The sequence below is a fragment of the Hoplias malabaricus genome, chromosome 7, assembly GCF_029633855.1.
Source record: "Hoplias malabaricus isolate fHopMal1 chromosome 7, fHopMal1.hap1, whole genome shotgun sequence".
Taxonomy (NCBI): Eukaryota; Metazoa; Chordata; class Actinopteri; order Characiformes; family Erythrinidae; genus Hoplias; species Hoplias malabaricus.
The window spans coordinates 4033641-4050389 of NC_089806.1; the positions used below are offsets into that span (position 1 = coordinate 4033641).

Consider the following 16749-nt stretch of genomic DNA (forward strand, 5'->3'; position numbering starts at 1 on the left):
TCACAAGCGCTAAAGTGCTTATCAACCACCAAACGCACAAAGCAAAAAGTGCGAGCCAGCCAGGAGTCGAACCTAGAATCTTCTGATCCGTAGTCAGACGCGTTATCCATTGCGCCACTGGCCCCTTGCTCTGGTCTCTCCGCGTGGCATTTGCTTTACGTAAGGGAGACAACGGCCACGCCTCACTTGGGGAGGGAGAAGCAGAGCGCCTCCTAAAACTTTGTCTGTACGTGACGTCCAAGCCGCGCTGCAAAAGCACCAACCCCGCTTCTGTACAGGCTCGGAACACTTCGCTCAAAGCTTAAGTCCATTCCCATACCGGGAGTCGAACCCGGGCCGCCTGGGTGAAAACCAGGAATCCTAACCGCTAGACCATATGGGAAGCTTGCACTGCCCTCGGCTGGCCACCATGACCAATTTGTTACCTTCTTCTTCTCCCGTCTCTCCCTGCTGTCCTCCTGAGGCCAACTGGAGCTTTGCACCCTTCATCCTGATGGAACAGGCGGATGCGAAAACTGCTTGAGTGCCTCTTGCCAGGCCCAGCGTCCAAGGAGTCCTAATCCTGCGCGTGGACAGAAAACATCCTTGAGCTCTCCGCTCCATAAGACAGGTGCATTTCCATTTGCAGCGCTGGCTGGCCCACTCTATGTCTGCAAGAGGGCTTTGGATGAAGGCCAGGCCTGCCAGCCGCACAAAAGAGCGGCTGCTGGTCCCGAAGGCGAGCACTAGCCGCTCGCAGCGAGAGCCTGCCGTGACCCGGATTCGAACCGGGGTTGCTGCGGCCACAACGCAGAGTACTAACCACTATACGATCACGGCGCGCCACCGCTCAAGCCGCACCCGGCCTCCTCCCTTCCTTGGTGGAATGCTTCCCTGCTGACAAGAAGGCATTTCCTTGGCAAACAGACAGAACGCTCTTCCCTTCCCCTTTGTGGACTTGGCATTTCACATCAAACGGCAGCCATGACGGTGCGCCGTAACCATCTACCAAGACGCGAGTCTTCCGTGGCACTGGGAATTTACCGCCACCGCGGCTCGTATTCCAAATCAGAACAGATGTGCAGGGAACTCATGATTTGCACGTGGTGGCAGGGTGGTTTAGAGATTAGCTTAAGGGGCGCGTAGCAGCAAAAGGAAAGATGGCGTGAGCTGAACGGCACCCTACTAGTATTTAAAAACGGCGCTGCCCCGTGTGAGGATCGAACTCACGACCTTCAGATTATGAGACTGACGCGCTACCTACTGCGCTAACGAGGCCACCAAGGAGCTGAGATTCTCCAAAGTCAGCCCGTTGTCAGTTGCCTGTCTCAGGTTTTCGCCAACGCCCGCATTTCAGGACTGTTCTTTACAGGTTCCACACTTTCTTTGCACCCTGACTTCACAAGCGCTAAAGTGCTTATCAACCACCAAACGCACAAAGCAAAAAGTGCGAGCCAGCCAGGAGTCGAACCTAGAATCTTCTGATCCGTAGTCAGACGCGTTATCCATTGCGCCACTGGCCCCTTGCTCTGGTCTCTCCGCGTGGCATTTGCTTTACGTAAGGGAGACAACGGCCACGCCTCACTTGGGGAGGGAGAAGCAGAGCGCCTCCTAAAACTTTGTCTGTACGTGACGTCCAAGCCGCGCTGCAAAAGCACCAACCCCGCTTCTGTACAGGCTCGGAACACTTCGCTCAAAGCTTAAGTCCATTCCCATACCGGGAGTCGAACCCGGGCCGCCTGGGTGAAAACCAGGAATCCTAACCGCTAGACCATATGGGAAGCTTGCACTGCCCTCGGCTGGCCACCATGACCAATTTGTTACCTTCTTCTTCTCCCGTCTCTCCCTGCTGTCCTCCTGAGGCCAACTGGAGCTTTGCACCCTTCATCCTGATGGAACAGGCGGATGCGAAAACTGCTTGAGTGCCTCTTGCCAGGCCCAGCGTCCAAGGAGTCCTAATCCTGCGCGTGGACAGAAAACATCCTTGAGCTCTCCGCTCCATAAGACAGGTGCATTTCCATTTGCAGCGCTGGCTGGCCCACTCTATGTCTGCAAGAGGGCTTTGGATGAAGGCCAGGCCTGCCAGCCGCACAAAAGAGCGGCTGCTGGTCCCGAAGGCGAGCACTAGCCGCTCGCAGCGAGAGCCTGCCGTGACCCGGATTCGAACCGGGGTTGCTGCGGCCACAACGCAGAGTACTAACCACTATACGATCACGGCGCGCCACCGCTCAAGCCGCACCAGGCCTCCTCCCTTCCTTGGTGGAATGCTTCCCTGCTGACAAGAAGGCATTTCCTTGGCAAACAGACAGAACGCTCTTCCCTTCCCCTTTGCGGACTTGGCATTTCACATCAAACGGCAGCCATGACGGTGCGCCGTAACCATCTACCAAGACGCGAGTCTTCCGTGGCACTGGGAATTTACCGCCACCGCGGCTCGTATTCCAAATCAGAACAGATGTGCAGGGAACTCATGATTTGCACGTGGTGGCAGGGTGGTTTAGAGATTAGCTTAAGGGGCGCGTAGCAGCAAAAGGAAAGATGGCGTGAGCTGAACGGCACCCTACTAGTATTTAAAAACGGCGCTGCCCCGTGAGAGGATCAAACTCACGACCTTCAGATTATGAGACTGACGCGCTACCTACTGCGCTAACGAGGCCACCAAGGAGCTGAGATTCTCCAAAGTCAGCCCGTTGTCAGTTGCCTGTCTCAGGTTTTCGCCAACGCCCGCATTTCAGGACTGTTCTTTACAGGTTCCACACTTTCTTTGCACCCTGACTTCACAAGCGCTAAAGTGCTTATCAACCACCAAACGCACAAAGCAAAAAGTGCGAGCCAGCCAGGAGTCGAACCTAGAATCTTCTGATCCGTAGTCAGACGCGTTATCCATTGCGCCACTGGCCCCTTGCTCTGGTCTCTCCGCGTGGCATTTGCTTTACGTAAGGGAGACAACGGCCACGCCTCACTTGGGGAGGGAGAAGCAGAGCGCCTCCTAAAACTTTGTCTGTACGTGACGTCCAAGCCGCGCTGCAAAAGCACCAACCCCGCTTCTGTACAGGCTCGGAACACTTCGCTCAAAGCTTAAGTCCATTCCCATACCGGGAGTCGAACCCGGGCCGCCTGGGTGAAAACCAGGAATCCTAACCGCTAGACCATATGGGAAGCTTGCACTGCCCTCGGCTGGCCACCATGACCAATTTGTTACCTTCTTCTTCTCCCGTCTCTCCCTGCTGTCCTCCTGAGGCCAACTGGAGCTTTGCACCCTTCATCCTGATGGAACAGGCGGATGCGAAAACTGCTTGAGTGCCTCTTGCCAGGCCCAGCGTCCAAGGAGTCCTAATCCTGCGCGTGGACAGAAAACATCCTTGAGCTCTCCGCTCCATAAGACAGGTGCATTTCCATTTGCAGCGCTGGCTGGCCCACTCTATGTCTGCAAGAGGGCTTTGGATGAAGGCCAGGCCTGCCAGCCGCACAAAAGAGCGGCTGCTGGTCCCGAAGGCGAGCACTACCCGCTCGCAGCGAGAGCCTGCCGTGACCCGGATTCGAACCGGGGTTGCTGCGGCCACAACGCAGAGTACTAACCACTATACGATCACGGCGCGCCACCGCTCAAGCCGCACCCGGCCTCCTCCCTTCCTTGGTGGAATGCTTCCCTGCTGACAAGAAGGCATTTCCTTGGCAAACAGACAGAACGCTCTTCCCTTCCCCTTTGTGGACTTGGCATTTCACATCAAACGGCAGCCATGACGGTGCGCCGTAACCATCTACCAAGACGCGAGTCTTCCGTGGCACTGGGAATTTACCGCCACCGCGGCTCGTATTCCAAATCAGAACAGATGTGCAGGGAACTCATGATTTGCACGTGGTGGCAGGGTGGTTTAGAGATTAGCTTAAGGGGCGCGTAGCAGCAAAAGGAAAGATGGCGTGAGCTGAACGGCACCCTACTAGTATTTAAAAACGGCGCTGCCCCGTGTGAGGATCGAACTCACGACCTTCAGATTATGAGACTGACGCGCTACCTACTGCGCTAACGAGGCCACCAAGGAGCTGAGATTCTCCAAAGTCAGCCCGTTGTCAGTTGCCTGTCTCAGGTTTTCGCCAACGCCCGCATTTCAGGACTGTTCTTTACAGGTTCCACACTTTCTTTGCACCCTGACTTCACAAGCGCTAAAGTGCTTATCAACCACCAAACGCACAAAGCAAAAAGTGCGAGCCAGCCAGGAGTCGAACCTAGAATCTTCTGATCCGTAGTCAGACGCGTTATCCATTGCGCCACTGGCCCCTTGCTCTGGTCTCTCCGCGTGGCATTTGCTTTACGTAAGGGAGACAACGGCCACGCCTCACTTGGGGAGGGAGAAGCAGAGCGCCTCCTAAAACTTTGTCTGTACGTGACGTCCAAGCCGCGCTGCAAAAGCACCAACCCCGCTTCTGTACAGGCTCGGAACACTTCGCTCAAAGCTTAAGTCCATTCCCATACCGGGAGTCGAACCCGGGCCGCCTGGGTGAAAACCAGGAATCCTAACCGCTAGACCATATGGGAAGCTTGCACTGCCCTCGGCTGGCCACCATGACCAATTTGTTACCTTCTTCTTCTCCCGTCTCTCCCTGCTGTCCTCCTGAGGCCAACTGGAGCTTTGCACCCTTCATCCTGATGGAACAGGCGGATGCGAAAACTGCTTGAGTGCCTCTTGCCAGGCCCAGCGTCCAAGGAGTCCTAATCCTGCGCGTGGACAGAAAACATCCTTGAGCTCTCCGCTCCATAAGACAGGTGCATTTCCATTTGCAGCGCTGGCTGGCCCACTCTATGTCTGCAAGAGGGCTTTGGATGAAGGCCAGGCCTGCCAGCCGCACAAAAGAGCGGCTGCTGGTCCCGAAGGCGAGCACTAGCCGCTCGCAGCGAGAGCCTGCCGTGACCCGGATTCGAACCGGGGTTGCTGCGGCCACAACGCAGAGTACTAACCACTATACGATCACGGCGCGCCACCGCTCAAGCCGCACCAGGCCTCCTCCCTTCCTTGGTGGAATGCTTCCCTGCTGACAAGAAGGCATTTCCTTGGCAAACAGACAGAACGCTCTTCCCTTCCCCTTTGTGGACTTGGCATTTCACATCAAACGGCAGCCATGACGGTGCGCCGTAACCATCTACCAAGACGCGAGTCTTCCGTGGCACTGGGAATTTACCGCCACCGCGGCTCGTATTCCAAATCAGAACAGATGTGCAGGGAACTCATGATTTGCACGTGGTGGCAGGGTGGTTTAGAGATTAGCTTAAGGGGCGCGTAGCAGCAAAAGGAAAGATGGCGTGAGCTGAACGGCACCCTACTAGTATTTAAAAACGGCGCTGCCCCGTGAGAGGATCAAACTCACGACCTTCAGATTATGAGACTGACGCGCTACCTACTGCGCTAACGAGGCCACCAAGGAGCTGAGATTCTCCAAAGTCAGCCCGTTGTCAGTTGCCTGTCTCAGGTTTTCGCCAACGCCCGCATTTCAGGACTGTTCTTTACAGGTTCCACACTTTCTTTGCACCCTGACTTCACAAGCGCTAAAGTGCTTATCAACCACCAAACGCACAAAGCAAAAAGTGCGAGCCAGCCAGGAGTCGAACCTAGAATCTTCTGATCCGTAGTCAGACGCGTTATCCATTGCGCCACTGGCCCCTTGCTCTGGTCTCTCCGCGTGGCATTTGCTTTACGTAAGGGAGACAACGGCCACGCCTCACTTGGGGAGGGAGAAGCAGAGCGCCTCCTAAAACTTTGTCTGTACGTGACGTCCAAGCCGCGCTGCAAAAGCACCAACCCCACTTCTGTACAGGCTCGGAACACTTCGCTCAAAGCTTAAGTCCATTCCCATACCGGGAGTCGAACCCGGGCCGCCTGGGTGAAAACCAGGAATCCTAACCGCTAGACCATATGGGAAGCTTGCACTGCCCTCGGCTGGCCACCATGACCAATTTGTTACCTTCTTCTTCTCCCGTCTCTCCCTGCTGTCCTCCTGAGGCCAACTGGAGCTTTGCACCCTTCATCCTGATGGAACAGGCGGATGCGAAAACTGCTTGAGTGCCTCTTGCCAGGCCCAGCGTCCAAGGAGTCCTAATCCTGCGCGTGGACAGAAAACATCCTTGAGCTCTCCGCTCCATAAGACAGGTGCATTTCCATTTGCAGCGCTGGCTGGCCCACTCTATGTCTGCAAGAGGGCTTTGGATGAAGGCCAGGCCTGCCAGCCGCACAAAAGAGCGGCTGCTGGTCCCGAAGGCGAGCACTAGCCGCTCGCAGCGAGAGCCTGCCGTGACCCGGATTCGAACCGGGGTTGCTGCGGCCACAACGCAGAGTACTAACCACTATACGATCACGGCGCGCCACCGCTCAAGCCGCACCCGGCCTCCTCCCTTCCTTGGTGGAATGCTTCCCTGCTGACAAGAAGGCATTTCCTTGGCAAACAGACAGAACGCTCTTCCCTTCCCCTTTGTGGACTTGGCATTTCACATCAAACGGCAGCCATGACGGTGCGCCGTAACCATCTACCAAGACGCGAGTCTTCCGTGGCACTGGGAATTTACCGCCACCGCGGCTCGTATTCCAAATCAGAACAGATGTGCAGGGAACTCATGATTTGCACGTGGTGGCAGGGTGGTTTAGAGATTAGCTTAAGGGGCGCGTAGCAGCAAAAGGAAAGATGGCGTGAGCTGAACGGCACCCTACTAGTATTTAAAAACGGCGCTGCCCCGTGTGAGGATCGAACTCACGACCTTCAGATTATGAGACTGACGCGCTACCTACTGCGCTAACGAGGCCACCAAGGAGCTGAGATTCTCCAAAGTCAGCCCGTTGTCAGTTGCCTGTCTCAGGTTTTCGCCAACGCCCGCATTTCAGGACTGTTCTTTACAGGTTCCACACTTTCTTTGCACCCTGACTTCACAAGCGCTAAAGTGCTTATCAACCACCAAACGCACAAAGCAAAAAGTGCGAGCCAGCCAGGAGTCGAACCTAGAATCTTCTGATCCGTAGTCAGACGCGTTATCCATTGCGCCACTGGCCCCTTGCTCTGGTCTCTCCGCGTGGCATTTGCTTTACGTAAGGGAGACAACGGCCACGCCTCACTTGGGGAGGGAGAAGCAGAGCGCCTCCTAAAACTTTGTCTGTACGTGACGTCCAAGCCGCGCTGCAAAAGCACCAACCCCGCTTCTGTACAGGCTCGGAACACTTCGCTCAAAGCTTAAGTCCATTCCCATACCGGGAGTCGAACCCGGGCCGCCTGGGTGAAAACCAGGAATCCTAACCGCTAGACCATATGGGAAGCTTGCACTGCCCTCGGCTGGCCACCATGACCAATTTGTTACCTTCTTCTTCTCCCGTCTCTCCCTGCTGTCCTCCTGAGGCCAACTGGAGCTTTGCACCCTTCATCCTGATGGAACAGGCGGATGCGAAAACTGCTTGAGTGCCTCTTGCCAGGCCCAGCGTCCAAGGAGTCCTAATCCTGCGCGTGGACAGAAAACATCCTTGAGCTCTCCGCTCCATAAGACAGGTGCATTTCCATTTGCAGCGCTGGCTGGCCCACTCTATGTCTGCAAGAGGGCTTTGGATGAAGGCCAGGCCTGCCAGCCGCACAAAAGAGCGGCTGCTGGTCCCGAAGGCGAGCACTAGCCGCTCGCAGCGAGAGCCTGCCGTGACCCGGATTCGAACCGGGGTTGCTGCGGCCACAACGCAGAGTACTAACCACTATACGATCACGGCGCGCCACCGCTCAAGCCGCACCAGGCCTCCTCCCTTCCTTGGTGGAATGCTTCCCTGCTGACAAGAAGGCATTTCCTTGGCAAACAGACAGAACGCTCTTCCCTTCCCCTTTGTGGACTTGGCATTTCACATCAAACGGCAGCCATGACGGTGCGCCGTAACCATCTACCAAGACGCGAGTCTTCCGTGGCACTGGGAATTTACCGCCACCGCGGCTCGTATTCCAAATCAGAACAGATGTGCAGGGAACTCATGATTTGCACGTGGTGGCAGGGTGGTTTAGAGATTAGCTTAAGGGGCGCGTAGCAGCAAAAGGAAAGATGGCGTGAGCTGAACGGCACCCTACTAGTATTTAAAAACGGCGCTGCCCCGTGAGAGGATCAAACTCACGACCTTCAGATTATGAGACTGACGCGCTACCTACTGCGCTAACGAGGCCACCAAGGAGCTGAGATTCTCCAAAGTCAGCCCGTTGTCAGTTGCCTGTCTCAGGTTTTCGCCAACGCCCGCATTTCAGGACTGTTCTTTACAGGTTCCACACTTTCTTTGCACCCTGACTTCACAAGCGCTAAAGTGCTTATCAACCACCAAACGCACAAAGCAAAAAGTGCGAGCCAGCCAGGAGTCGAACCTAGAATCTTCTGATCCGTAGTCAGACGCGTTATCCATTGCGCCACTGGCCCCTTGCTCTGGTCTCTCCGCGTGGCATTTGCTTTACGTAAGGGAGACAACGGCCACGCCTCACTTGGGGAGGGAGAAGCAGAGCGCCTCCTAAAACTTTGTCTGTACGTGACGTCCAAGCCGCGCTGCAAAAGCACCAACCCCGCTTCTGTACAGGCTCGGAACACTTCGCTCAAAGCTTAAGTCCATTCCCATACCGGGAGTCGAACCCGGGCCGCCTGGGTGAAAACCAGGAATCCTAACCGCTAGACCATATGGGAAGCTTGCACTGCCCTCGGCTGGCCACCATGACCAATTTGTTACCTTCTTCTTCTCCCGTCTCTCCCTGCTGTCCTCCTGAGGCCAACTGGAGCTTTGCACCCTTCATCCTGATGGAACAGGCGGATGCGAAAACTGCTTGAGTGCCTCTTGCCAGGCCCAGCGTCCAAGGAGTCCTAATCCTGCGCGTGGACAGAAAACATCCTTGAGCTCTCCGCTCCATAAGACAGGTGCATTTCCATTTGCAGCGCTGGCTGGCCCACTCTATGTCTGCAAGAGGGCTTTGGATGAAGGCCAGGCCTGCCAGCCGCACAAAAGAGCGGCTGCTGGTCCCGAAGGCGAGCACTACCCGCTCGCAGCGAGAGCCTGCCGTGACCCGGATTCGAACCGGGGTTGCTGCGGCCACAACGCAGAGTACTAACCACTATTCGATCACGGCGCGCCACCGCTCAAGCCGCACCCGGCCTCCTCCCTTCCTTGGTGGAATGCTTCCCTGCTGACAAGAAGGCATTTCCTTGGCAAACAGACAGAACGCTCTTCCCTTCCCCTTTGTGGACTTGGCATTTCACATCAAACGGCAGCCATGACGGTGCGCCGTAACCATCTACCAAGACGCGAGTCTTCCGTGGCACTGGGAATTTACCGCCACCGCGGCTCGTATTCCAAATCAGAACAGATGTGCAGGGAACTCATGATTTGCACGTGGTGGCAGGGTGGTTTAGAGATTAGCTTAAGGGGCGCGTAGCAGCAAAAGGAAAGATGGCGTGAGCTGAACGGCACCCTACTAGTATTTAAAAACGGCGCTGCCCCGTGAGAGGATCAAACTCACGACCTTCAGATTATGAGACTGACGCGCTACCTACTGCGCTAACGAGGCCACCAAGGAGCTGAGATTCTCCAAAGTCAGCCCGTTGTCAGTTGCCTGTCTCAGGTTTTCGCCAACGCCCGCATTTCAGGACTGTTCTTTACAGGTTCCACACTTTCTTTGCACCCTGACTTCACAAGCGCTAAAGTGCTTATCAACCACCAAACGCACAAAGCAAAAAGTGCGAGCCAGCCAGGAGTCGAACCTAGAATCTTCTGATCCGTAGTCAGACGCGTTATCCATTGCGCCACTGGCCCCTTGCTCTGGTCTCTCCGCGTGGCATTTGCTTTACGTAAGGGAGACAACGGCCACGCCTCACTTGGGGAGGGAGAAGCAGAGCGCCTCCTAAAACTTTGTCTGTACGTGACGTCCAAGCCGCGCTGCAAAAGCACCAACCCCGCTTCTGTACAGGCTCGGAACACTTCGCTCAAAGCTTAAGTCCATTCCCATACCGGGAGTCGAACCCGGGCCGCCTGGGTGAAAACCAGGAATCCTAACCGCTAGACCATATGGGAAGCTTGCACTGCCCTCGGCTGGCCACCATGACCAATTTGTTACCTTCTTCTTCTCCCGTCTCTCCCTGCTGTCCTCCTGAGGCCAACTGGAGCTTTGCACCCTTCATCCTGATGGAACAGGCGGATGCGAAAACTGCTTGAGTGCCTCTTGCCAGGCCCAGCGTCCAAGGAGTCCTAATCCTGCGCGTGGACAGAAAACATCCTTGAGCTCTCCGCTCCATAAGACAGGTGCATTTCCATTTGCAGCGCTGGCTGGCCCACTCTATGTCTGCAAGAGGGCTTTGGATGAAGGCCAGGCCTGCCAGCCGCACAAAAGAGCGGCTGCTGGTCCCGAAGGCGAGCACTACCCGCTCGCAGCGAGAGCCTGCCGTGACCCGGATTCGAACCGGGGTTGCTGCGGCCACAACGCAGAGTACTAACCACTATTCGATCACGGCGCGCCACCGCTCAAGCCGCACCCGGCCTCCTCCCTTCCTTGGTGGAATGCTTCCCTGCTGACAAGAAGGCATTTCCTTGGCAAACAGACAGAACGCTCTTCCCTTCCCCTTTGTGGACTTGGCATTTCACATCAAACGGCAGCCATGACGGTGCGCCGTAACCATCTACCAAGACGCGAGTCTTCCGTGGCACTGGGAATTTACCGCCACCGCGGCTCGTATTCCAAATCAGAACAGATGTGCAGGGAACTCATGATTTGCACGTGGTGGCAGGGTGGTTTAGAGATTAGCTTAAGGGGCGCGTAGCAGCAAAAGGAAAGATGGCGTGAGCTGAACGGCACCCTACTAGTATTTAAAAACGGCGCTGCCCCGTGTGAGGATCGAACTCACGACCTTCAGATTATGAGACTGACGCGCTACCTACTGCGCTAACGAGGCCACCAAGGAGCTGAGATTCTCCAAAGTCAGCCCGTTGTCAGTTGCCTGTCTCAGGTTTTCGCCAACGCCCGCATTTCAGGACTGTTCTTTACAGGTTCCACACTTTCTTTGCACCCTGACTTCACAAGCGCTAAAGTGCTTATCAACCACCAAACGCACAAAGCAAAAAGTGCGAGCCAGCCAGGAGTCGAACCTAGAATCTTCTGATCCGTAGTCAGACGCGTTATCCATTGCGCCACTGGCCCCTTGCTCTGGTCTCTCCGCGTGGCATTTGCTTTACGTAAGGGAGACAACGGCCACGCCTCACTTGGGGAGGGAGAAGCAGAGCGCCTCCTAAAACTTTGTCTGTACGTGACGTCCAAGCCGCGCTGCAAAAGCACCAACCCCGCTTCTGTACAGGCTCGGAACACTTCGCTCAAAGCTTAAGTCCATTCCCATACCGGGAGTCGAACCCGGGCCGCCTGGGTGAAAACCAGGAATCCTAACCGCTAGACCATATGGGAAGCTTGCACTGCCCTCGGCTGGCCACCATGACCAATTTGTTACCTTCTTCTTCTCCCGTCTCTCCCTGCTGTCCTCCTGAGGCCAACTGGAGCTTTGCACCCTTCATCCTGATGGAACAGGCGGATGCGAAAACTGCTTGAGTGCCTCTTGCCAGGCCCAGCGTCCAAGGAGTCCTAATCCTGCGCGTGGACAGAAAACATCCTTGAGCTCTCCGCTCCATAAGACAGGTGCATTTCCATTTGCAGCGCTGGCTGGCCCACTCTATGTCTGCAAGAGGGCTTTGGATGAAGGCCAGGCCTGCCAGCCGCACAAAAGAGCGGCTGCTGGTCCCGAAGGCGAGCACTAGCCGCTCGCAGCGAGAGCCTGCCGTGACCCGGATTCGAACCGGGGTTGCTGCGGCCACAACGCAGAGTACTAACCACTATACGATCACGGCGCGCCACCGCTCAAGCCGCACCAGGCCTCCTCCCTTCCTTGGTGGAATGCTTCCCTGCTGACAAGAAGGCATTTCCTTGGCAAACAGACAGAACGCTCTTCCCTTCCCCTTTGTGGACTTGGCATTTCACATCAAACGGCAGCCATGACGGTGCGCCGTAACCATCTACCAAGACGCGAGTCTTCCGTGGCACTGGGAATTTACCGCCACCGCGGCTCGTATTCCAAATCAGAACAGATGTGCAGGGAACTCATGATTTGCACGTGGTGGCAGGGTGGTTTAGAGATTAGCTTAAGGGGCGCGTAGCAGCAAAAGGAAAGATGGCGTGAGCTGAACGGCACCCTACTAGTATTTAAAAACTGCGCTGCCCCGTGTGAGGATCGAACTCACGACCTTCAGATTATGAGACTGACGCGCTACCTACTGCGCTAACGAGGCCACCAAGGAGCTGAGATTCTCCAAAGTCAGCCCGTTGTCAGTTGCCTGTCTCAGGTTTTCGCCAACGCCCGCATTTCAGGACTGTTCTTTACAGGTTCCACACTTTCTTTGCACCCTGACTTCACAAGCGCTAAAGTGCTTATCAACCACCAAACGCACAAAGCAAAAAGTGCGAGCCAGCCAGGAGTCGAACCTAGAATCTTCTGATCCGTAGTCAGACGCGTTATCCATTGCGCCACTGGCCCCTTGCTCTGGTCTCTCCGCGTGGCATTTGCTTTACGTAAGGGAGACAACGGCCACGCCTCACTTGGGGAGGGAGAAGCAGAGCGCCTCCTAAAACTTTGTCTGTACGTGACGTCCAAGCCGCGCTGCAAAAGCACCAACCCCGCTTCTGTACAGGCTCGGAACACTTCGCTCAAAGCTTAAGTCCATTCCCATACCGGGAGTCGAACCCGGGCCGCCTGGGTGAAAACCAGGAATCCTGACCGCTAGACCATATGGGAAGCTTGCACTGCCCTCGGCTGGCCACCATGACCAATTTGTTACCTTCTTCTTCTCCCGTCTCTCCCTGCTGTCCTCCTGAGGCCAACTGGAGCTTTGCACCCTTCATCCTGATGGAACAGGCGGATGCGAAAACTGCTTGAGTGCCTCTTGCCAGGCCCAGCGTCCAAGGAGTCCTAATCCTGCGCGTGGACAGAAAACATCCTTGAGCTCTCCGCTCCATAAGACAGGTGCATTTCCATTTGCAGCGCTGGCTGGCCCACTCTATGTCTGCAAGAGGGCTTTGGATGAAGGCCAGGCCTGCCAGCCGCACAAAAGAGCGGCTGCTGGTCCCGAAGGCGAGCACTACCCGCTCGCAGCGAGAGCCTGCCGTGACCCGGATTCGAACCGGGGTTGCTGCGGCCACAACGCAGAGTACTAACCACTATACAATCACGGCGCGCCACCGCTCAAGCCGCACCCAGCCTCCTCCCTTCCTTGGTGGAATGCTTCCCTGCTGACAAGAAGGCATTTCCTTGGCAAACAGACAGAACGCTCTTCCCTTCCCCTTTGTGGACTTGGCATTTCACATCAAACGGCAGCCATGACGGTGCGCCGTAACCATCTACCAAGACGCGAGTCTTCCGTGGCACTGGGAATTTACCGCCACCGCGGCTCGTATTCCAAATCAGAACAGATGTGCAGGGAACTCATGATTTGCACGTGGTGGCAGGGTGGTTTAGAGATTAGCTTAAGGGGCGCGTAGCAGCAAAAGGAAAGATGGCGTGAGCTGAACGGCACCCTACTAGTATTTAAAAACTGCGCTGCCCCGTGTGAGGATCGAACTCACGACCTTCAGATTATGAGACTGACGCGCTACCTACTGCGCTAACGAGGCCACCAAGGAGCTGAGATTCTCCAAAGTCAGCCCGTTGTCAGTTGCCTGTCTCAGGTTTTCGCCAACGCCCGCATTTCAGGACTGTTCTTTACAGGTTCCACACTTTCTTTGCACCCTGACTTCACAAGCGCTAAAGTGCTTATCAACCACCAAACGCACAAAGCAAAAAGTGCGAGCCAGCCAGGAGTCGAACCTAGAATCTTCTGATCCGTAGTCAGACGCGTTATCCATTGCGCCACTGGCCCCTTGCTCTGGTCTCTCCGCGTGGCATTTGCTTTACGTAAGGGAGACAACGGCCACGCCTCACTTGGGGAGGGAGAAGCAGAGCGCCTCCTAAAACTTTGTCTGTACGTGACGTCCAAGCCGCGCTGCAAAAGCACCAACCCCGCTTCTGTACAGGCTCGGAACACTTCGCTCAAAGCTTAAGTCCATTCCCATACCGGGAGTCGAACCCGGGCCGCCTGGGTGAAAACCAGGAATCCTAACCGCTAGACCATATGGGAAGCTTGCACTGCCCTCGGCTGGCCACCATGACCAATTTGTTACCTTCTTCTTCTCCCGTCTCTCCCTGCTGTCCTCCTGAGGCCAACTGGAGCTTTGCACCCTTCATCCTGATGGAACAGGCGGATGCGAAAACTGCTTGAGTGCCTCTTGCCAGGCCCAGCGTCCAAGGAGTCCTAATCCTGCGCGTGGACAGAAAACATCCTTGAGCTCTCCGCTCCATAAGACAGGTGCATTTCCATTTGCAGCGCTGGCTGGCCCACTCTATGTCTGCAAGAGGGCTTTGGATGAAGGCCAGGCCTGCCAGCCGCACAAAAGAGCGGCTGCTGGTCCCGAAGGCGAGCACTACCCGCTCGCAGCGAGAGCCTGCCGTGACCCGGATTCGAACCGGGGTTGCTGCGGCCACAACGCAGAGTACTAACCACTATACGATCACGGCGCGCCACCGCTCAAGCCGCACCCGGCCTCCTCCCTTCCTTGGTGGAATGCTTCCCTGCTGACAAGAAGGCATTTCCTTGGCAAACAGACAGAACGCTCTTCCCTTCCCCTTTGTGGACTTGGCATTTCACATCAAACGGCAGCCATGACGGTGCGCCGTAACCATCTACCAAGACGCGAGTCTTCCGTGGCACTGGGAATTTACCGCCACCGCGGCTCGTATTCCAAATCAGAACAGATGTGCAGGGAACTCATGATTTGCACGTGGTGGCAGGGTGGTTTAGAGATTAGCTTAAGGGGCGCGTAGCAGCAAAAGGAAAGATGGCGTGAGCTGAACGGCACCCTACTAGTATTTAAAAACGGCGCTGCCCCGTGTGAGGATCGAACTCACGACCTTCAGATTATGAGACTGACGCGCTACCTACTGCGCTAACGAGGCCACCAAGGAGCTGAGATTCTCCAAAGTCAGCCCGTTGTCAGTTGCCTGTCTCAGGTTTTCGCCAACGCCCGCATTTCAGGACTGTTCTTTACAGGTTCCACACTTTCTTTGCACCCTGACTTCACAAGCGCTAAAGTGCTTATCAACCACCAAACGCACAAAGCAAAAAGTGCGAGCCAGCCAGGAGTCGAACCTAGAATCTTCTGATCCGTAGTCAGACGCGTTATCCATTGCGCCACTGGCCCCTTGCTCTGGTCTCTCCGCGTGGCATTTGCTTTACGTAAGGGAGACAACGGCCACGCCTCACTTGGGGAGGGAGAAGCAGAGCGCCTCCTAAAACTTTGTCTGTACGTGACGTCCAAGCCGCGCTGCAAAAGCACCAACCCCGCTTCTGTACAGGCTCGGAACACTTCGCTCAAAGCTTAAGTCCATTCCCATACCGGGAGTCGAACCCGGGCCGCCTGGGTGAAAACCAGGAATCCTAACCGCTAGACCATATGGGAAGCTTGCACTGCCCTCGGCTGGCCACCATGACCAATTTGTTACCTTCTTCTTCTCCCGTCTCTCCCTGCTGTCCTCCTGAGGCCAACTGGAGCTTTGCACCCTTCATCCTGATGGAACAGGCGGATGCGAAAACTGCTTGAGTGCCTCTTGCCAGGCCCAGCGTCCAAGGAGTCCTAATCCTGCGCGTGGACAGAAAACATCCTTGAGCTCTCCGCTCCATAAGACAGGTGCATTTCCATTTGCAGCGCTGGCTGGCCCACTCTATGTCTGCAAGAGGGCTTTGGATGAAGGCCAGGCCTGCCAGCCGCACAAAAGAGCGGCTGCTGGTCCCGAAGGCGAGCACTAGCCGCTCGCAGCGAGAGCCTGCCGTGACCCGGATTCGAACCGGGGTTGCTGCGGCCACAACGCAGAGTACTAACCACTATACGATCACGGCGCGCCACCGCTCAAGCCGCACCAGGCCTCCTCCCTTCCTTGGTGGAATGCTTCCCTGCTGACAAGAAGGCATTTCCTTGGCAAACAGACAGAACGCTCTTCCCTTCCCCTTTGTGGACTTGGCATTTCACATCAAACGGCAGCCATGACGGTGCGCCGTAACCATCTACCAAGACGCGAGTCTTCCGTGGCACTGGGAATTTACCGCCACCGCGGCTCGTATTCCAAATCAGAACAGATGTGCAGGGAACTCATGATTTGCACGTGGTGGCAGGGTGGTTTAGAGATTAGCTTAAGGGGCGCGTAGCAGCAAAAGGAAAGATGGCGTGAGCTGAACGGCACCCTACTAGTATTTAAAAACGGCGCTGCCCCGTGAGAGGATCAAACTCACGACCTTCAGATTATGAGACTGACGCGCTACCTACTGCGCTAACGAGGCCACCAAGGAGCTGAGATTCTCCAAAGTCAGCCCGTTGTCAGTTGCCTGTCTCAGGTTTTCGCCAACGCCCGCATTTCAGGACTGTTCTTTACAGGTTCCACACTTTCTTTGCACCCTGACTTCACAAGCGCTAAAGTGCTTATCAACCACCAAACGCACAAAGCAAAAAGTGCGAGCCAGCCAGGAGTCGAACCTAGAATCTTCTGATCCGTAGTCAGACGCGTTATCCATTGCGCCACTGGCCCCTTGCTCTGGTCTCTCCGCGTGGCATTTGCTTTACGTAAGGGAGACAACGGCCACGCCTCACTTGGGGAGGGAGAAGCAGAGCGCCTCC

General features: G+C 55.8%; 47 non-coding genes across 47 annotated transcripts; all 47 read right to left on the reverse strand.

Moving 5' to 3' along the window:
* Positions 1–51: 51 nt before the first annotated feature.
* Positions 52–124, reverse strand: trnar-acg (transfer RNA arginine (anticodon ACG)). The gene has a single exon. It is a non-coding gene; the product is annotated as a tRNA-Arg (tRNA).
* A 186-nt stretch (positions 125–310) lies between these two features.
* Positions 311–382, reverse strand: trnae-uuc (transfer RNA glutamic acid (anticodon UUC)). Its single transcript has one exon. It is a non-coding gene; the product is annotated as a tRNA-Glu (tRNA).
* Positions 383–747: 365 nt separating this feature from the next.
* On the reverse strand, positions 748–819 carry trnah-gug (transfer RNA histidin (anticodon GUG)). Its single transcript has one exon. It is a non-coding gene; the product is annotated as a tRNA-His (tRNA).
* Positions 820–1184: 365 nt separating this feature from the next.
* trnam-cau (transfer RNA methionine (anticodon CAU)) lies at positions 1185–1257 on the reverse strand. Its single transcript has one exon. It is a non-coding gene; the product is annotated as a tRNA-Met (tRNA).
* Positions 1258–1429: 172 nt separating this feature from the next.
* On the reverse strand, positions 1430–1502 carry trnar-acg (transfer RNA arginine (anticodon ACG)). Its single transcript has one exon. It is a non-coding gene; the product is annotated as a tRNA-Arg (tRNA).
* A 186-nt stretch (positions 1503–1688) lies between these two features.
* trnae-uuc (transfer RNA glutamic acid (anticodon UUC)) lies at positions 1689–1760 on the reverse strand. Its single transcript has one exon. It is a non-coding gene; the product is annotated as a tRNA-Glu (tRNA).
* Positions 1761–2125: 365 nt separating this feature from the next.
* On the reverse strand, positions 2126–2197 carry trnah-gug (transfer RNA histidin (anticodon GUG)). The gene has a single exon. It is a non-coding gene; the product is annotated as a tRNA-His (tRNA).
* A 365-nt stretch (positions 2198–2562) lies between these two features.
* Positions 2563–2635, reverse strand: trnam-cau (transfer RNA methionine (anticodon CAU)). The gene has a single exon. It is a non-coding gene; the product is annotated as a tRNA-Met (tRNA).
* A 172-nt stretch (positions 2636–2807) lies between these two features.
* trnar-acg (transfer RNA arginine (anticodon ACG)) lies at positions 2808–2880 on the reverse strand. The gene has a single exon. It is a non-coding gene; the product is annotated as a tRNA-Arg (tRNA).
* A 186-nt stretch (positions 2881–3066) lies between these two features.
* Positions 3067–3138, reverse strand: trnae-uuc (transfer RNA glutamic acid (anticodon UUC)). The gene has a single exon. It is a non-coding gene; the product is annotated as a tRNA-Glu (tRNA).
* A 365-nt stretch (positions 3139–3503) lies between these two features.
* Positions 3504–3575, reverse strand: trnah-gug (transfer RNA histidin (anticodon GUG)). Its single transcript has one exon. It is a non-coding gene; the product is annotated as a tRNA-His (tRNA).
* Positions 3576–3940: 365 nt separating this feature from the next.
* Positions 3941–4013, reverse strand: trnam-cau (transfer RNA methionine (anticodon CAU)). The gene has a single exon. It is a non-coding gene; the product is annotated as a tRNA-Met (tRNA).
* A 172-nt stretch (positions 4014–4185) lies between these two features.
* Positions 4186–4258, reverse strand: trnar-acg (transfer RNA arginine (anticodon ACG)). Its single transcript has one exon. It is a non-coding gene; the product is annotated as a tRNA-Arg (tRNA).
* A 186-nt stretch (positions 4259–4444) lies between these two features.
* Positions 4445–4516, reverse strand: trnae-uuc (transfer RNA glutamic acid (anticodon UUC)). The gene has a single exon. It is a non-coding gene; the product is annotated as a tRNA-Glu (tRNA).
* Positions 4517–4881: 365 nt separating this feature from the next.
* Positions 4882–4953, reverse strand: trnah-gug (transfer RNA histidin (anticodon GUG)). Its single transcript has one exon. It is a non-coding gene; the product is annotated as a tRNA-His (tRNA).
* A 365-nt stretch (positions 4954–5318) lies between these two features.
* Positions 5319–5391, reverse strand: trnam-cau (transfer RNA methionine (anticodon CAU)). The gene has a single exon. It is a non-coding gene; the product is annotated as a tRNA-Met (tRNA).
* A 172-nt stretch (positions 5392–5563) lies between these two features.
* trnar-acg (transfer RNA arginine (anticodon ACG)) lies at positions 5564–5636 on the reverse strand. Its single transcript has one exon. It is a non-coding gene; the product is annotated as a tRNA-Arg (tRNA).
* A 186-nt stretch (positions 5637–5822) lies between these two features.
* On the reverse strand, positions 5823–5894 carry trnae-uuc (transfer RNA glutamic acid (anticodon UUC)). The gene has a single exon. It is a non-coding gene; the product is annotated as a tRNA-Glu (tRNA).
* A 365-nt stretch (positions 5895–6259) lies between these two features.
* On the reverse strand, positions 6260–6331 carry trnah-gug (transfer RNA histidin (anticodon GUG)). Its single transcript has one exon. It is a non-coding gene; the product is annotated as a tRNA-His (tRNA).
* Positions 6332–6696: 365 nt separating this feature from the next.
* Positions 6697–6769, reverse strand: trnam-cau (transfer RNA methionine (anticodon CAU)). The gene has a single exon. It is a non-coding gene; the product is annotated as a tRNA-Met (tRNA).
* Positions 6770–6941: 172 nt separating this feature from the next.
* Positions 6942–7014, reverse strand: trnar-acg (transfer RNA arginine (anticodon ACG)). Its single transcript has one exon. It is a non-coding gene; the product is annotated as a tRNA-Arg (tRNA).
* A 186-nt stretch (positions 7015–7200) lies between these two features.
* Positions 7201–7272, reverse strand: trnae-uuc (transfer RNA glutamic acid (anticodon UUC)). The gene has a single exon. It is a non-coding gene; the product is annotated as a tRNA-Glu (tRNA).
* Positions 7273–7637: 365 nt separating this feature from the next.
* Positions 7638–7709, reverse strand: trnah-gug (transfer RNA histidin (anticodon GUG)). Its single transcript has one exon. It is a non-coding gene; the product is annotated as a tRNA-His (tRNA).
* A 365-nt stretch (positions 7710–8074) lies between these two features.
* trnam-cau (transfer RNA methionine (anticodon CAU)) lies at positions 8075–8147 on the reverse strand. Its single transcript has one exon. It is a non-coding gene; the product is annotated as a tRNA-Met (tRNA).
* Positions 8148–8319: 172 nt separating this feature from the next.
* trnar-acg (transfer RNA arginine (anticodon ACG)) lies at positions 8320–8392 on the reverse strand. Its single transcript has one exon. It is a non-coding gene; the product is annotated as a tRNA-Arg (tRNA).
* Positions 8393–8578: 186 nt separating this feature from the next.
* trnae-uuc (transfer RNA glutamic acid (anticodon UUC)) lies at positions 8579–8650 on the reverse strand. Its single transcript has one exon. It is a non-coding gene; the product is annotated as a tRNA-Glu (tRNA).
* An 802-nt stretch (positions 8651–9452) lies between these two features.
* Positions 9453–9525, reverse strand: trnam-cau (transfer RNA methionine (anticodon CAU)). The gene has a single exon. It is a non-coding gene; the product is annotated as a tRNA-Met (tRNA).
* Positions 9526–9697: 172 nt separating this feature from the next.
* Positions 9698–9770, reverse strand: trnar-acg (transfer RNA arginine (anticodon ACG)). Its single transcript has one exon. It is a non-coding gene; the product is annotated as a tRNA-Arg (tRNA).
* Positions 9771–9956: 186 nt separating this feature from the next.
* trnae-uuc (transfer RNA glutamic acid (anticodon UUC)) lies at positions 9957–10028 on the reverse strand. The gene has a single exon. It is a non-coding gene; the product is annotated as a tRNA-Glu (tRNA).
* Positions 10029–10830: 802 nt separating this feature from the next.
* trnam-cau (transfer RNA methionine (anticodon CAU)) lies at positions 10831–10903 on the reverse strand. Its single transcript has one exon. It is a non-coding gene; the product is annotated as a tRNA-Met (tRNA).
* Positions 10904–11075: 172 nt separating this feature from the next.
* trnar-acg (transfer RNA arginine (anticodon ACG)) lies at positions 11076–11148 on the reverse strand. The gene has a single exon. It is a non-coding gene; the product is annotated as a tRNA-Arg (tRNA).
* Positions 11149–11334: 186 nt separating this feature from the next.
* Positions 11335–11406, reverse strand: trnae-uuc (transfer RNA glutamic acid (anticodon UUC)). Its single transcript has one exon. It is a non-coding gene; the product is annotated as a tRNA-Glu (tRNA).
* Positions 11407–11771: 365 nt separating this feature from the next.
* Positions 11772–11843, reverse strand: trnah-gug (transfer RNA histidin (anticodon GUG)). The gene has a single exon. It is a non-coding gene; the product is annotated as a tRNA-His (tRNA).
* Positions 11844–12208: 365 nt separating this feature from the next.
* trnam-cau (transfer RNA methionine (anticodon CAU)) lies at positions 12209–12281 on the reverse strand. The gene has a single exon. It is a non-coding gene; the product is annotated as a tRNA-Met (tRNA).
* A 172-nt stretch (positions 12282–12453) lies between these two features.
* trnar-acg (transfer RNA arginine (anticodon ACG)) lies at positions 12454–12526 on the reverse strand. The gene has a single exon. It is a non-coding gene; the product is annotated as a tRNA-Arg (tRNA).
* A 186-nt stretch (positions 12527–12712) lies between these two features.
* trnae-uuc (transfer RNA glutamic acid (anticodon UUC)) lies at positions 12713–12784 on the reverse strand. The gene has a single exon. It is a non-coding gene; the product is annotated as a tRNA-Glu (tRNA).
* Positions 12785–13149: 365 nt separating this feature from the next.
* On the reverse strand, positions 13150–13221 carry trnah-gug (transfer RNA histidin (anticodon GUG)). Its single transcript has one exon. It is a non-coding gene; the product is annotated as a tRNA-His (tRNA).
* Positions 13222–13586: 365 nt separating this feature from the next.
* Positions 13587–13659, reverse strand: trnam-cau (transfer RNA methionine (anticodon CAU)). Its single transcript has one exon. It is a non-coding gene; the product is annotated as a tRNA-Met (tRNA).
* A 172-nt stretch (positions 13660–13831) lies between these two features.
* On the reverse strand, positions 13832–13904 carry trnar-acg (transfer RNA arginine (anticodon ACG)). The gene has a single exon. It is a non-coding gene; the product is annotated as a tRNA-Arg (tRNA).
* Positions 13905–14090: 186 nt separating this feature from the next.
* Positions 14091–14162, reverse strand: trnae-uuc (transfer RNA glutamic acid (anticodon UUC)). The gene has a single exon. It is a non-coding gene; the product is annotated as a tRNA-Glu (tRNA).
* A 365-nt stretch (positions 14163–14527) lies between these two features.
* On the reverse strand, positions 14528–14599 carry trnah-gug (transfer RNA histidin (anticodon GUG)). The gene has a single exon. It is a non-coding gene; the product is annotated as a tRNA-His (tRNA).
* Positions 14600–14964: 365 nt separating this feature from the next.
* Positions 14965–15037, reverse strand: trnam-cau (transfer RNA methionine (anticodon CAU)). The gene has a single exon. It is a non-coding gene; the product is annotated as a tRNA-Met (tRNA).
* A 172-nt stretch (positions 15038–15209) lies between these two features.
* trnar-acg (transfer RNA arginine (anticodon ACG)) lies at positions 15210–15282 on the reverse strand. The gene has a single exon. It is a non-coding gene; the product is annotated as a tRNA-Arg (tRNA).
* Positions 15283–15468: 186 nt separating this feature from the next.
* trnae-uuc (transfer RNA glutamic acid (anticodon UUC)) lies at positions 15469–15540 on the reverse strand. The gene has a single exon. It is a non-coding gene; the product is annotated as a tRNA-Glu (tRNA).
* Positions 15541–15905: 365 nt separating this feature from the next.
* On the reverse strand, positions 15906–15977 carry trnah-gug (transfer RNA histidin (anticodon GUG)). The gene has a single exon. It is a non-coding gene; the product is annotated as a tRNA-His (tRNA).
* Positions 15978–16342: 365 nt separating this feature from the next.
* Positions 16343–16415, reverse strand: trnam-cau (transfer RNA methionine (anticodon CAU)). Its single transcript has one exon. It is a non-coding gene; the product is annotated as a tRNA-Met (tRNA).
* A 172-nt stretch (positions 16416–16587) lies between these two features.
* Positions 16588–16660, reverse strand: trnar-acg (transfer RNA arginine (anticodon ACG)). Its single transcript has one exon. It is a non-coding gene; the product is annotated as a tRNA-Arg (tRNA).
* Positions 16661–16749: the final 89 nt, after the last annotated feature.